Raw genomic sequence first — 17,514 nt, 5'->3', positions numbered from 1 at the left:
CATGATGAATCAACTCAAAAATGGTTATTTTGTGGTCTAACCTTATAAAGAATACTTAAAATCTGAAAATGAATACTAATCATAATTCCATTATATTTAATTCCATTAAATTAAAATGTCAATACAGTTGTGAATTGGTAAATGAGTATTCGCTAAAAGTTCTGTAGGGAAAAAAATTAGGCATTTAACAAATATATTTTTATTGATTTTTTACAGAGAGGAAGAGAGAGGGATAGAGAGTTAGAAACATCGATGAGAGAGAAACATCGATCAGCTGCCTCTTGCACGCCCCCCACTGGGGATGTGCCGGCAACCAAGGTACATGCCCTTGTCCGGAATCGAACACGGGACCTTTCAGTCCGCAGGCTAACGCTCTATCCACTGAGCCAAACTGATTTTGGCAAATTAGGCATTTTTAGTGTACTAAATATTTCTTTCATAAAAATTCAGTTGGTGTCAGTGTTCAGTAGCATGCATATGTCAAATTCATTAATTTTGTAATATTATGAACAATGCACTTCCCTAAAGAAGCTGTGATTATTCACAGCAATATTTTGTAGGCTGTTCAGTCTAGTTATGGATTATGACAGTGGATTTAATATTTGTACTCATAATAGTAATTTTGTATATATTCTGCTCCAGAATAGTTCTATGTATAGAACTATAATTTCAACTTAATTATTTTGCAAAATGTGCAATTATAAAATCAATTAAAGCTGTGAAATCCAGGGAATCTTGGGCTCAGACTTACCACTAAGTCCCTTAGCAAATTAGTTTCTCTACCTCTGAGAACTATAATTTAACTCTTCATGTAGAAAACACAGGGGAGAAACAAGCTAGGGAGAAGTTGACCTTGACTTTCACTGTGGACCATTTGCTCTATGACTTTATGTAATCTTCCCAATACTTCTTAAGGATAGTTATTCATAATTTGGAGTAACTGATGACACCAGTCTTTTAAAGACGGAAGTCATAATCAATCATGTAAAAACTATATTAAAATAAACATTGCTATTCACTGCCATTAGATTGTATGTTGGGTGGGACAAAAGTAGGTTTACAATTGTGTCTTTACAACACAGAGTTTATTCTTATATTATTATGCATTAATTATTGTATTATTTTGCATACAAAAAAGTGTAAACCTAGTTTTGTCCCATCCTGTATGCATATCTAACTATTTATCTTTGACTGATTATAAACAAAATAATGACAGTAGAGTTAAGCAATATCTACTTGTTATAATTTGCAATGATCCTTACGATCTCCATAGACTATTCATAGTTGTCATCTTACTTTTTTATTTTCATAGTTCTGTACAATATAAACTGATTTAATTTTCACAGGTAAATAAGTACTCTAAAGTGAAATCCTCCAAAACTACACTTGGAATAGCTCCCAGAGTGAGGGCTTAATCCTACGATGACATCTCTGCATGGCATGTTTTTTATACTTTAAAATGCTGGTCATTATGTTGGAACTGCACTGAGACATCCCACATGCAAGCAAGCCCCTGAGTGATTAGAAGGATGCTTTAGTAAAGCCAGTTAGCTGAAATTGGAGTACAATTCTACAGATCTGAGGAGGCAGTTTATCTCCCTCCATGAAAAGATAGCTCACCATGCTATGATTTTCAGTTTGTTTGTTTGGTTTTATAAATAGCACATTTTCTTTGACATAGTTCAATTGCTGTCACACTTCCCTAAATGCCTAACATCTTAAAATCTCCAAGGGGCAATCCTTTCTAAGAACTGTATATCTTTTTTGTCCAATGCCATACTTAATATTTTTCCTGTAATTTTAATCTTTATTTTTTATTTTATTTATTTTTTTTTTTAAAGAAGAGATCTTCAGGGAAATTATTTTTATTTATTTATTTATTTAATATATTTTATTGATTTTACACAGAGAGGAATTGAGAGGGATAGAGAGTTAGAAATGTTGATGAGAGAGATACATGGACCAGCTTCCTCTTGCACACCCCCCACTGGGGATGTGCCCTCAATCAAGGTATGTGCCCTTGACCAGAATTGAACCTGGGACCTTTCAGTCCGCAGGCCAACACCCTATCCACTGAGCCAAACCGGTTTTGGTAATTTTAATCTTTAAATGATCATAAAGATACATAAATGTAACCATGTATTTATATGTATAAACAATCATATTATTTACTCTTCTAGACTTATTTAGCATACATAACCTTTCAAAAGTGTTAGTACCTTTGACCATTACTAAAGAACAGAAATATACAATATATTGACTAGGTTAAGTAATCTCAGTCTACAGCTTATGATAATCATTTTAGTATATTTTCCATAGTTTCATTAGAAAATATCTATATGTCTTAATGTTAGAATAAAATTCAAATATTTTGACAAGCAGTCTAACATCAGTACATTTTCAGCCATGTATAAATAAATGACCCAAAAATACAAATCAAACGGGTAGTATAATGTATGGGATTTTATGCAGTTAAAAAAGGCTCTGTAGGAGGACAAACTTAAAATTAGACTTTTAATGAGCTCAGTGTAGATTCCTGGGTCTGGAAACCAGTTAAAAGTCAAGACCATATTATTAACTACCCAATAAGCCATGCTAATAAAGTGACTGTGTACTATTCACTATTATAAACTGTATAGAAGAAATAGCTTTTTCTTCATGCTGGAAGGTGTCACAGATATCTAGATATATGTCCAAAGAAAATATAAAATAACTAGTTTGGTATAATTTATGGCAAAGAACAAAATTCCTTATAGATTAATCTCACCGCAATTTTTAAAGCCTAAAACTAGAAATCTTAAATCCTTTTATACCTTATTTTCATCTTTATAAGTAGCAGATTTATTGAGACTCTATCAGCTCCAGCAATTTTATTTCCCACTTTCAGATCAATACAGCAGAAATAATAAATGGGGTAGCTCAAATAGGCCTCGGTATCCTGTGGCTGCCTGTTTCCCTCATGAAATTCGCTTATATTCTCTTGCACAACTAAATGAATGATTTAATGAAACGTAGGTAGCCTCTGTTATAAATTGCCACTAATAAAGACCAGCCTACATACAGCCCCTTACTGATTCTTCTTGCATATGTTTTCAAACTTAAACAGGACTCTTGAGATTTTTTGTTATTGATTAATGACTGATTATATATTCATCAAGTGCCTAGTATGTGACAGCCCTTATGCTTGATGCTAGGGAAGTAAAGGTCAGCACAACAATAATAACAATAATAACAAAAACAAACTTCTATACTCACAGAGCTTAACATTGGTATTAAATAGATAAGTGAAGTAAACCATCATCCCAATACATAATATGAAAGGAAGTTAATGATTCTTTGAGAGGTGATAATTAGGATATGATCTAATATGCAGGTCTTAGAAGAGGTTTGAAAAAGGGTTGATGAGATTGAGATCTAAGAATGTAGTGAATAGGGTGGAAAGATTGTTTCTGGCTAGGTTTTGGTAACTGTAGTGCCTGGTCTGGTGCATATGAGCTGTAGTTGACATCGATAGAGTTGGAAGGAGCATCATAGGAAATGAATGTGAAGATATAGGTGATATTGGTAACAGTAATTTAAAGTTAGATGGCTTACAGATGGCTAAGTATGTATCTGAAAAGATTCACTGGCTTCAGTGTTTAAAATGTTTTTGCATGTCTGTCCATGGACATCATATAGAGAAGGGAGATGTAGTGATAGCAGTCACTAAATATCACAGTCACCTTCAGATCTAGTTAAAAATAAAAATGAGCCAAAACTGGTTTGGCTCAGTGGCTAGAGCATCAGCCTGCGGACTGAAGGGTCCCAGGTTCAATTCCGGTCAAGGGCCTGTACCTTGGTTGCAGGCACATCCCTGGTAGTGGGTGTGCAGGAAGCAGCTGATCAATGTTTTTCTATCATCGATGTTTCTAGCTCTCTATCCCTCTCCCTTCCTCTCTGTAAAAAATATATATATATAATGAAAGATGCTAGAGATAAGATAAATCCTGGGATAGAAAAGGGGAAAAGAATATTTAAAACATGGTTCTCATGTTTCTGAGACTATGGCAAACTCTATCTTGCACAACTAGATGGATTATGATATTCTTTACTGAAATAGAGAACATTGGATCATGGTCAAGTTTTGGGAGGAAACCATATGTTCAAGCTTAGTGACATTCAATATATGTGGCTGGGAAATGTGTGTGAGGTAGTTGACTGAGCTCCTAAGAGAGGTCTGAGCCAGAGTAACATACTTGGGTGGCAACAGTACACTATAAAGTAAGGGAGGCTTTGCTTTCCTTAGAAGCTTATGTTTCTGAAATGTGTTTTTAAATTTGGCATAATACTTTGATGGAGCAATATAAAAATATTGCAAAACTCATGTTTTGTAAATTTATTATAACAGCAATAACTGTATGACACCGTGGAAAATAAAATTAACTTAGAGCTTTTGAAATGACTACAGGGATGGTTCTATGGGAACATAGATACAATAAAAATAAAGAACACATTCTTCTTTTGTTTCTAACTCAATACATATAAATTGACAGGCTTCACTAAAAGAATTTGAAGCTGTTGTTTAAAGGAGTCAGTATAATTATCCACAACTTTTACGGTGTATATTTGTGTGTCCATGTGATGTACCTAACAGACACACATACATAACACTATCATTTCCAGAAAATGTCCACTTGCTTTACTTATTTTAATTCAGTTAATTTTAAAACACAAACCACACATATAAAACACAATGAAATAGGTACTTTTACTATTCTCATTTTACAAATGAGGAGAATAAAGCACAACGGAGTTAAATGATTTTTTTATATCTCATCCAGTTAGCAAAGGAAAAGGTTAAGAATCAAACATGGGTGGCCTGCTTTCAGTGTCCCCGCTCTTGTGTAGAGGGCTCTATTGTTTTCAGTCATTAGCTCTCCACCCTTCTAAGCATGTACCACTGAGTTACATCCCCACTTCCTTCTCCACCCTTCTGTAATAAGGTTCCCTACCTCATTTCATTGTCATAACTTACATTGATTTTCTGTAGGGAGATTATTCATCCCCAACTTATTAGATCATGGTTGGCTAGTAAAATGTGAGCAGAAGTAACAGATTCCAGTCTAACATATGTGTGTGTTTTTTCTTTGTTGTTGTTGTTGTTGTTGTTGTTTTAAAATATATTTTGATTGCTTTCAGAAAGGAAAGGACACACACACGTATATGTGTGGTTAGGGGCAATGAGAAATTTTCAATGAATATTAGAAAATTGAGATTTTAAAGTTTTATTTTATTTAGACATTAACAAGTGGATAAACCTGGAAGAAATGCCCTTAATCAAGTATTCCAAATCAATACCACAAGTAAGAATATGTATCATGCACCCCTTAATCAGGCATTAATAATTTTTAAACCTGTATTGCACACAAAATTTGTTTTCAATAACTTGAGGGACCCATCTGGTTTTGTACATTATTCTGTATTCAGCATCTAATCTAATGACTTACAAATTATAAAGAAACAAACAAAAAAAAATCTGGATAGAGTCATAAAGTAATGAATGACTGTGCCTGACATTTCCAACAGAGTAGGTATATCTTAAGGAACTCATCCTTTAAGTGTTTATCCCCTTTATTCACATTAAACTGCAAAAAATATTTTATTAAATGTATTTTATTCATAAATAACCATTTCTAATCATTTTTTAAATTGAAGGAAAAAATCCATACTACTTGAATATTAGGGTAAAAATTTTAAAAACAGTTATTACCTCTTCTATAGTCCCTTGTATGGCCAAGCTTATATATATTTTCTAAACTCTTTGAAAATTAGCAGAGGGACACTAACTTAAGAGAGCAGTAATTTTGCCATCTCTCGGAGATCAGTAAAATGAGGGATTACCTGTAGTTTCTCATTTTTTTGGATTCTTCACATATTCTCTTTTTCTCTTGAAAGAAAATGCGTATAGAGAATAATCACTTCTCAGTACTTCAGTTTTACAGGAGATAAAAATATAATTCATTTACTTTACTAATATTCCAGGTCTATGCTTATAATAAAAAAATAAAAATAAAAAAGAACCCTAGATTTAAAGAAATATGAGAAAAAGATATCAAAGTTCCTTTATTTGTGTTCCCTTTTTACTTATTTTCTACAACAAATTAATTAATCAATAATTGACAAAAACCCTGGGATTAGCAATCTCTCTTTAATCAGGTTAAGAAAAATCATAGGAAGTTCACTTGTTGTCACTTTCCTGATCCTAAAATCACCAGCATTCTTTTTCTCAGTAAAGCAAGCAAGTCATTAATTAGTTTAAACAGTGGTTACCCTAAAAAATCAACAAGCTTCCAATAGCAATCAAAGCCAGCCATCTACACAGAACACAGCTTATACACAGGAAAGAGGTGTTGTATATGCAAGTAAGAGATAAGCATAGAAGAAATGTATCAGGCCACAATAATCTAAGATTGGAAAGCACAGGCTATTTTTTTAAAAAAATTAAACCAATCCACTTAGAGCAACAAAATCAAAGCTATCATATCATTTAAGTGTTAAATAATCGGTAGAGTAGTATAGGCAAAGAGCGTTAAACTATTTCCTAAGATGTGTCTGCACCCCATGAGCCCACCCCAGGGTGTTTCATTACAGCAGGTAGCATAGTTGAGGTACAGCTCATCCCTTCTTCTGCATCACTCCCTGATATAAAGCATGGAACTTGAAACTATGTGTTCTTGTCCTGAAGCCCATTGTCACCTATATTTGTTTTTTCTACAATTTGATTTTACCTGCATGGTAGATTTGCTTTATATTGAACCAGATCTGAAAATCATAGAGGACTAAAAGTGTCAGTTTCTGAACTGTCTTGGATGAATTCACCCTTGTTTCTTTTGAATAATAATGAGGCAGAAAACGTATATCAATACAATAAAACCTACTTACTTATATAACTCTTTAACCATTCATAGTTCTATACTTCATTAGTACAGTATGACATCTGATTTCTGTATTTATATAGTAACTACAGGTCCAGTGCATGTATTTATATAGTAACTAGAGTCAGGGGGCTAGGGGGTATCCTTCAGCTTGGCCTGCACCCTCTCTAATCTGGGACCCCTCAGGGGATATCCAACTGCCTGTTTAGGCCTGATCCCTAAGGGATGGCTGCCACAAGATGGCTGCATACACAATGGAGGCAGGGCCCTGTGGGCCGCTCTGCTCAGTGAAGCCTGGGGTCCCATGGCTCTGCATAGCATGGAGGAGGCCAGTCCCAGTGTCTCTGCCGCCTTGTGTGGAGAAGGGGTTCCTGGCAGAGGAGGCAAGTCATGGCAAGTCATCCCTCTCACAATCCAGGATGGCTGGCACTTAATCATTCACCTGCCTGCCTGATTGCCTCTTAACTGCTCCCCTGCCAGCCTGATTGATGCCTAACTGCTCCCCTGCGAGCCCAGTTGCCCCCAACTGTCCTTCCCTGCTGGCCTGATCACCCACAACTACCCTCCCTTGCTGGCCTGATCATGTACAATTGCCCTCCCCTGCCACAACCTGCCTCCCCTGCTAGACCTGCCTCCTCCACGCGAGGTGGTGGAGATGCCAGGACTGGCCTCTATGCCACGTGGAGCCGCGGGACCCCAGGCCTCACTGCATGGAGTGGCCACCAGGCCCGGCCTCCACTGTGCGCACAGCCATCTTGTGGCAGCCATCTTGTGATGTTGTGTGCAAGGGTATGAGGACCAGGCTTTTTATTAGTATAGATATTATTAATAATTTTGCCTTGCCACCTATGAAAGCAACATAATAGTCAATACTAATTAGTTAAATTGGAAAAAAAAAACACCTATAACTCGTGTATTAAATGATTATAACATTAACACATTATGAACTATGTGATAAATGACAAAGAGGCTGGCTATCAATAGATCAGGAAAAAAAATGCAGTTCAAATACTCAGAATAACCTGCATTAAATATTTTAGTAGCACTTATTTTATTCATTTGGCAAAATGACTTTGTATTTTGAACCTTCACACAGGCCAGCAGGGCTAGCGATGAAAAATGCTGTGCTCATTGGACTCACTGTAAATTAACAGTCACAGAACTTGAGGTGTTCTTAAAGGTGTGAGAAACTCTTACCTTTGCTTTAGCCACTTCACTTTTCACTCGGCTCAACCACTTCTCAGCTCAACTGCAAACCTGCAATCAGCAGAAAATTCCACAAATGTCCATCGCTACAGATATACACGTACACATTACTGTTCATCTCCTATTCTCTATTCTCCTGACAGTCCTCATGTCCATCCTCTTGCCCATATCCAACCCATTCATTTGGACACTGTCATCCCCTCTTACCTGGTTTAGAACATTTATCCATTAACCCCTGCTTTGCATATCATCAAATTTCCACATTCTACTAGACCATCCCAGATAGCACATTTCAGAATTACACATGTCAACTTGAATCTATATTTTGTTCATATTTTTAAAATGTTGTATTTATTTTAAGTTGGTGGTTTGTACACAGGTATCAGTTTTATTTCTTTTTATTGTCATTAAAAATATACTCGTATATACATTCCAAACTTATTTTCATTATTTTATATTTACAGGGTATGTATTTATTTTGTTTGCTGCAGAAGAAGAAAAACTTTAAGCAAGCATGCTTTTTCAGAAGAGGTCATAAAATTTCCCACTGTACCACGTCATTAAGGAGAAAAGTATGACCACAACACCTCAGTAATTTATAGTTGAAAAAGCCATCTTTCTATTCAGCCAACTTTGTTCTCTGCCTCTGGTGTTATTCTAATACATAAAGCAGAGTGGAGAAATCGGCCCTCTGGTTATTTTAGAAGGCACAGTGCGGAACTCATGTCTTAGCAGGTAAACAGAGAAAAGCAAATCTGTTCATCTTTAAAGACTAAAAGTAATAATCATAATCATAATTTTATGTGCTTTTCCTCCTTTACTGAGATTTCACATATAATATTCTAATAATTTCAGTGGGAAGGGTACACTTGATGGCGTGGAATACTTTATTTTTTATTATTATTTATTTTCCTATAATGTTATCATGTTCTTTCTATTACCAGCCCCTGATGTTATGAAATCCCACAGTGATATTTTTGTTGCAAGAGAGCCTATAAAAAGTGCAATTCTTCAGAAATTTGTCAAGACCAGTTCCTGAACTGCCTCCTGGCTTCTAGCTGCCTGGACAGCGGTCCTCCCATCCCCCCTCCTCATGACAGTCATCCTCCACTATGTCTGAGGCGAGAAATCAGGTTTGCAATTATCTGGGCAGTGACAAGGGAATTTCTATTTTTTAAGAGTATAACATCCTAAGAATTATTTACACAAATTTGAATTAATATAGGTATCCAGCATAGAAGGTTTTAAAGTGTTTTATGACTGTGGGGAACAATGAGCAATTTCTTTGATTAAAGAAAATAGACCTGTCATGACTGCTATGTTCCACAAGGAAACTGAGAAATACTGTATTCACTTTATTTCTCTATCTTAGAAAAGAAAAGATTGAAGTAGAAAAGAATTTGTGTGTTTCTTTTTAAAATAAACATAATAAGGGTCACTTTTGGATTAAACATACATAGGAAATATACTATAAATATATTTTCTTTCTTCTAAATTACTCCTCCTACCATTTTTCTATTATTATCTGATGACTGTTTTTAAAAGTCTCTTTAAAATTATTTCCAATCTGGCTCAGCAGGCATGGCTCTGTGGTTGAGCATTGACCAGGAGGTCATGGTTCAATTTCCAGTCAGGGAACATGCCCAGATTGTGGGCTTGTTCCCCAGTGGGGGGCATGCATGAGGGACCTAATCAATGATTTTCTTTCCTCATTGATGTTTATCTACCTCCCTCTTCCTTCATCTCTGAAATCAATAAAAATATTTTTAAATGTTAAAAAAAGAAAATTATTTCCAATCTTCTTATTTGCCATCATGGCAAAAAAATTGACACCTGCATTTGTCTTTCATAATTTTTTAAAATATATTTTATTGGTTTTTTGCAGAAAGGAAAAGAGAGTGATAGAGAGTTAGAAACATTGATGAGAGAGAAACATTGATCAGCTGCCTCCTGCACATCCCCATTGGGGATGTGCCCACAACTAAGGTACATGCCCTTGACTGGAATCAAACCTGGGACCTTTCAGTCTGCAGGCCGATGCTCTATCCACTGAGCCAAACCAAGTAAGGCTTTCATAAGTTTCTATTTGTCTTCATTAATAACAGAAAGTGAACAACTTAATTTTAAAATGCCCCAATAGTTGGTTCTCACATAGAACAAAAGAAGGGTAAGAATATCTTCATATACTTATTATAGTCTGGGTCTTCATTAGTTTGCCATAACATTTATTAGCCCTTTATATTAGTCTGTCATAACAAAGTACCACAAGCTGGGTGGTACTCGCTTAGCATAAATTTATTTTCTCACAATTCTGGAGGCCAAATGTGAGATCAAGAAGTCAGAGGGCTGGTTTCTGCTAAGACCTCTCTCCTGGGCTTGTGGATGGCTGTCTTCTCCCAGTGTCTTCACATGCTCTTCTCTCTACAAGTCAGTGTCCAGGTTTCCTATTCTTATGGGGACACCAATTACCTCATTTTAACTATATCATTCACTTTAAAATCTTATCATTTCCCCATGTGTCTCAGTGGTTGAGGTTACAGTTCAATTCCCAGTCAGGGAACATGCCCAGGTTGTGAGAGAAATCCCCAGTAGGGGGAATGCAGGAGGCAGCTGATGGATCATTCTCTTATCACTGATGTCTCTCCCTCTCTCTCTCTCTTCTCTCTCTCTCTCTCTCTCTCTCTCTCTCTCTCTCTCTCTCTCTCTCTCTCTCTTTCTCTCTCTCCCTCTCCATTCCTCTCTGAAATCAGTAAAAATATATATTTGAAAACATCGTATCTGTTGGAGACCAGGTGTAAGCTGACACAGTCCTTGCACCTGAAGGGACTAGCAAAGCTCAGTCCTCTACCCCACACAGTTTTCCCAGGCTTGTTTGGATGGCAATTATCAGCAGAATGAGAGCAACCTGTCAATGCTTACCAAGAAGTCTGGAACTATTTACTGAGATTTGCTGTACAGAGAATTTGCCTTTCTACTCTATCTCTCCCTTAGAGGTTAAGAGGAACAAAGAGTACATTCCTTTTGACAGACCTCCTATTCAAGTGTTTGTGTATAAAAGGCATTAAGCAGTTAATAAAGCTGCTGCAGTCAGTCAATGGCTCGCAACCCTCCTGATACCACTTTCCTTTCTTTCTTTTCTCAATTCCCACCTCCCTACCTCAGCCCAGTTCAACTGTCAGGCTGGCCCTGACACTTATCATTGAATATAGTCACATCCCAAGGTATTGGGTGTTAAGACTTTATCATATGAATTTCAGGAGGTTACAATTTGGCCAATAAAAGAGTCCATTCTATTGACTTCCCTATAAAATCTTCTGCTATATGCATAACACATCTTCCATGCACCTAAGATTCCAATTTTCCCATATCTGATTTCCCCTTTATGCCATTTATTGCTGCCTCTTCATAAATAGTTCACAAAGCATTTGGTGACCTGGGAAAGGGACATGTCGGGTTTACCTAATAATTTATGGCTTAGAATGTTTTAAATAGCTCAATTTCATGTCTTTATGATTTTTATCATTAATAAAAGCTACAGTGAACATCATATTACATATTATAAAATATTGTATTTTCACATTTGAACTCTCATAATATATAACATTTTATGATTGCTCAGTTTACTTAATTAAAAGGAAAAATAAAGCGTTGCCCAATGGGCCCTTTCTTAAGAATTTCATGAGTATCTAGATTCCAGTAAGGGGTGCAAGAAATAAGTTTGTTTAACTGGCTTCTAATATGCTGTTTCAGACAGAATTCTAGATATGGCTACTTTTTTTTTTTTTTTTTTGATCCTTACCTGAGGCAATTTTTCCATTGACTTTTACAGAGAGTGGAAGGAAAGGGGAGAAATACAGAGACAGACACATCAAAGTGAGAGAGACACATCAATTGGTTGGGTTGCCTACCGCATGGGCCCTGACCAGGGCAGGAGATAGAGCCTGCAATCAAGGTCCATGCCCTTGATTGGAATCAAACCTGGGACTCTTCAGTCCACAGGTTGATGCTCTATCCACTGAACCAAACAGGCAAGAGCATGACTACCTTTGTAATATAAGTAATATGGCATTGGGGACAATGCTATTAAAACATAAAAGAGGTATATAACAAGAGCACAGACCTATTAAAGACAGAATATGATGCAAGATGCCAATTGAAAAAGCAAAAGCATCGAGGTGATCTAATTCAAATATGAAGCCAGAGCAGATGCAAGAAAAGCAAAACATTTTCATTGATTATTTTCTTCTGGCCAGTGGAACACATTGTTACAAACTTGGTGTCTTAACCCATGCAAACCTATTCTCTTCGATTCTGGAGGTCAGAAGTCCGAAATGAGCATTAAGAGACCAACATTAAGGTGTCCCAGGGCTGGTTCTTTCTTCCAAACCATCCCTTGCAAGGTTTGGAAGTATCTCAGCTTCCTCAGCCTGTGGCCACATCAGTCCAATCACTGTGGCCTTCTTAAAAATATATATATTTTATTGATTGTTTTACAGAGAATGAGAAAGGGAGAGAGAGTTAGAACATCAATAAAAGAGAAACATCAATCAGCTGCCTCCTGCACACCCTCTACTGGGGATGTGCCTGCAACCAAGGTACATCGAGCCTGGGACCCTGAATCCACAGGCCTATCCTCTATCCACTGAGCCAAACCGGTTAGGGCTTCTGTGACCTTCTTAATATCACCTTCGTACAATTCCCTAGTCAATTATTCTTCTGCCTTCCTCTATTTAGGGCCCAGGTAGATAATTCAGGATAATTTCCTCTTTTCAAAATTCCTGACTTCATCATATCTGCAGTTCAATTTTGCAACAGATCCAGGTTTCAGGAATTAGGACTGGATATCTTTGGAGGCCATTATTCAGCCTACCACAACCTATTTAGCCTACAACTTCTTGAGTGTGACTTCAGGGGATACTTAAAATTCATAAACATACAGTGTATTTAACAAAGTATTTTGAGAGCAGTTAGTGATTCAAATTACTGGTCCAACTTTATGTAGGAAGCCCTAGACTTCCCATGGAGAAGGAGACCAGAATATGCGAATATGCATTTAGCTCCTTTTTCACCCAGATTAGTCTTTTTTTTTTTTTTTTTACAATTTACACATCTAATGTCTATATATAGATTTGTATGCCTTGCTGGTTATTCACGAACATGTTTAAAATTCTTATAGATCCCAAAATATAAATGGAATGCATTGCACTTAACAATCTTTTTTAGATTAAATTGCTTCCATGTAATCAGATCTTTCTGATTAGGTACATTTCTGGACAATTCTATTCTATCATACACTTAAATGTATCTGTTGAAAATGATTTTCTGGTGATTTTATATACATCCACCTTGTTTCTATAGATAGATAAGATAAAACTCTTTAAGGAATGAGACAAGGTATTTTATCCATTTCAGAAGTATTGTGCAACTGGAATAGCCTGTATCCAATGGGTCCATAAAAATCACACCCTTCCCCACCAGGGCTGCGAGAGGCATCTCATGTAATTGCATATAATGTTTGTCGTTCAATAACACATGGAATACACCTATGCTCTTTTATTGATGCTGACTTTGGGTTTACACCTTTGAAGGATATTTTAGGTCAATATTCCCAGACTTTTTTTCTGGCAATTACTAATGTGTAAGAAAACTTTTATATAACCAAAGATGAAATAAGAACATAACGACAATTTTTTATGAAGAAACTATATTATATATATATATATATATATATATATATATATATATATAGTTTTAATTGTAACATTAAGTTCATATAACTTTGGTTTTAGGATAAACCAACAATGCACATTAGCCAGCCAATATCTATTTTGAATACTATATCAATTCTGTGAATGCCATTCCTCTCTTTGTTAAATTTTTGGGGGGTGGGGTTTGTATAGGTCCTTTTGATTCCTATAAAATTATGATGATATTAGATTGTAGCTGTTTTACTTGGATTTTTAATATAGCCATATTTATAAGAGTAAACATTTCACAAATTTAGGTCAGTTATCTTTCTATATATTTATTTATTTTGTACTTATTATTCTTCATTAAAATTTTACAATTCAGAATTCCAAAAAGCCTCTAATAGATTATTTCATTAGTTAAGAAGCAGATCCTCCTTGACAAGGGGTTAAATCGATGTTTTCATTCACTATTATCTAGCAGTTTATTTTTATTTTAGTCATGGAGGAACGTTTAAAGGGTGATGTGTCAGAGACCAAAGTGTTATTAATATACATATTTTAATTGGATGTTGCCAACAATCAATTTTAGTTCAATTTCTTTGTAAAGTTTATGATGAACAAAAATTGAAACAGAAAAGCTACAAGATTAAAATAACTCATATAATTAAAATAAACTCAATATAAAATACTTCATATTCCACACACATTTATAAACAAATAGTTTAAAGGTGGTGTTAAATGAAGCCTTCAGATACAAGAATGGCTATGACAGGGTCATTTAAAGTAGAGTTTTTGGTATGTTAAATTATAAATTTACGAAGCCTAAAGTTTGATTCATTGGGTCTCTGGCCAAATCCCATTATCTTAGAAAATCTCTTCTAATGTCTGCGACCGCTATTTCTGTTATTTCTGCTAAAAAACTTGCATAACCAGAAAGCTTTCCCCCTCAGCCTGCTGTTGTTATGAAAAGTATTAAGAGTTCTAGAGGTCTCGCTGAAATGAACATATCTCATCTATTGATTTTGCTTCTTGCTCTTGTTTTATCTCTGAAGCCAGAGAGGCTGCCTAACCTCTTTTCAAAACATAATCAAATTTTAAAAACCTTCCAAATCATCGGGTCACTTTAGTTCCCTTTACCCAACAGTATACTAGTAATGTTCAATGTATCCTACTTTCAGTTCTGAAATGTAATCTCTCACTTTCAGACACACAAAGAGCTGAGAGAATTTTTTTTTATTTATGTTAAAAAGTTCATCTTATTTTTAAATTAAAAAGAAAACTTAACATTCAAATACAGTCACATAATAAGCTTATAGTTTGATTAATTTTGACTTGCATGCCTCATGTAACAACCAACTGAATAAAATGCAGAATATTTGCTTAGCTCCAGAAAGTTCCTTCTTACGCTTTCCAGTGGCTCCCCGCTCCCGGGACACAGTCACAGGTCTACTCTCTGTCAGCATGAATTGGAGAAAAAAGATAACAGTTTGGCATCTGTCAGGAAGGGAGAATAAACTCAAGGTATTTTGGCAGTGATTAAGATATGTAGCCGAAACCTGTTTGGCTCAGTGGATAGAGCATTGGCCTGAAGAATGAAAGGTCCCAGGTTCGATTCCAGTCAAGGGCATGTACCTTGGTTGCAGGCACGTCCCCAGTGGGGGGTGTGCAAGAGGCAGCTGATCAATAATTCTCTCTCATCGATGTTTCTAACTCTCTATTCCTCTCTCTTCCTCTCTGTAAAAAGTCAATAAAATATATTTTAAAAAAGATATGTAGATAAGGGAGGAAAATCTAAACATGTCAGTGATAAAATACTTTTCCTCATGGTGGAGCTCAACCACCACCCTTCCTTAGGTACTCTGATGTGGCATATCCATCTCTTAAAATCCTCCATATAATGCTCACACACACACGCACGCACACACACACACACACACTCACACACACACATACACACACACTCACACACACCCATATACACACCCATACACACACACACACACACACACACACACACACGGGACTTTGATTTATATTCCATGGCTACAACTCCGTGATGGGACCAAATCTAACTGCAAAGGAGACTAGGGAATATAGGTTTGGTATATACTTAAGAATAAAATAAAATTGATTTTTGAATGAATACTAGTAATTTTTATTTTATGGGAGTTATGGGAATAAATATTTACATATGTAACTTCCAAACCTGGATTTGAAATTTTGTTTTAAGATTGAGATTTGCTTTGGAATTAAACTCTAAGTTAAAAAGGTTAATCCCATCATTTCTACCTGTGTGATAATTTTACATGTGCATGTTTAATCAGTTTGAATTGGATTCAAGTAACTTGTCTTGCCTATAAATTTGGGCAATTTCACAGGTAATTTCACATTTTTCTTTGTTTTATTTTCAGACATACTCATCTACTTATACGTAACAGCGGTAAGAGCTAAAGTTATACAAAGAGGAAAAAGTAATTTTCTTTATACCGGTTTTGATAGCTTGTTTTTATTTGCTATTGCTTCTGAAACTTGAATATCTTTTTAACAATCCCTCTTTGGAAAGCCACTTAGAGCCAACATACAATCCCTTAAAGTTTTGTCATTTCTTCCACTAAAACAAACACTTGTCATGATTCTACTGAATGTCAGGCATGGTATTACATGTTGCTAATACATTGATAAAATGTTTGTGTGGGTTTTTTTGCTTGTTTGTTTGTTTGTTTGTTGCCCCATACAATATTCATATTCTTGAATGGCAAAACAAAAATTATCAATTGAACTCTAAGTTTATTTTCACTTAAGTCCACAGACATGGTACCATTGCCTTCACTTTATAAATGAGGTCATTTAGATTCACACAGAGAGTAACTTGTCCACTGTCTCACGGTCTTATTATAAAAGTAAAGATGGGGCACAATCTCCAATGTGAGTTTTGGTAGCCCTCCAAATGCTTTGCTCCACATACGGGGGTTATACTTTTCACATATAACTAACACTGTGTTATAAAATGAACAATTCCTTCAATATCAGTGGAAACAATATCGTGATTTGGTTTTCCCTGTATCACCTTAAATTATTTCCTACTTTAACTTTCAAATATATTATGCTTTATTGCCATGTATCTCACCTTCACTTTTAAATAAACCTGTTTTCTTCACAGGTAGCTTTTTTATAATTTCTCTTTTGTTCAAAGGGGAGAGATTATTTGCTCATTAAAAAACAAAAAACAAAAAAAACAATGAATAAACAGTGCCATCTTCTGTTGATGTTTCATTCAAAAATTGGGGATAAAGAATAAAAAAAAATGGGTTAATATAGATCAGCAACAGGAAGCAAATAATTTTGAAATTTTACTACCTTGACCTATTGTACTACATCTTTGAACACATGCAAAGAAGCTAACTATTTGAAAGGCCTTTTAGGGAGAAGACATGTTTAAAACTGTTCTGTGTGATAAGTTATCAAAAGCTTTGAATATCCACTTAAACACATGGCAATGATTTATAAAAAAATTTAGTGTTAGTTCGTTGTAGGAATATAAGTAAGTATAGCATTAATTAACATTTCTTTCTTCTATATGTTTATAAGTATTCTAGAGGCCCAGTGCATGAAATTCGTGCACTTGGGGGTGGAGTCCTTCAGCCAGACTTGCACCCTCTTGCAGTCTAGCACTCCTCTGGGAATGTCTGCCTGCCGGCTTAGGC

Source organism: Pipistrellus hanaki (genome assembly GCF_964339955.1).
Source record: "Pipistrellus hanaki genome assembly, chromosome: 2".
Classification (NCBI taxonomy): Eukaryota; Metazoa; Chordata; class Mammalia; order Chiroptera; family Vespertilionidae; genus Pipistrellus; species Pipistrellus hanaki.
Note: the sequence above shows the minus strand (reverse complement) of the source record.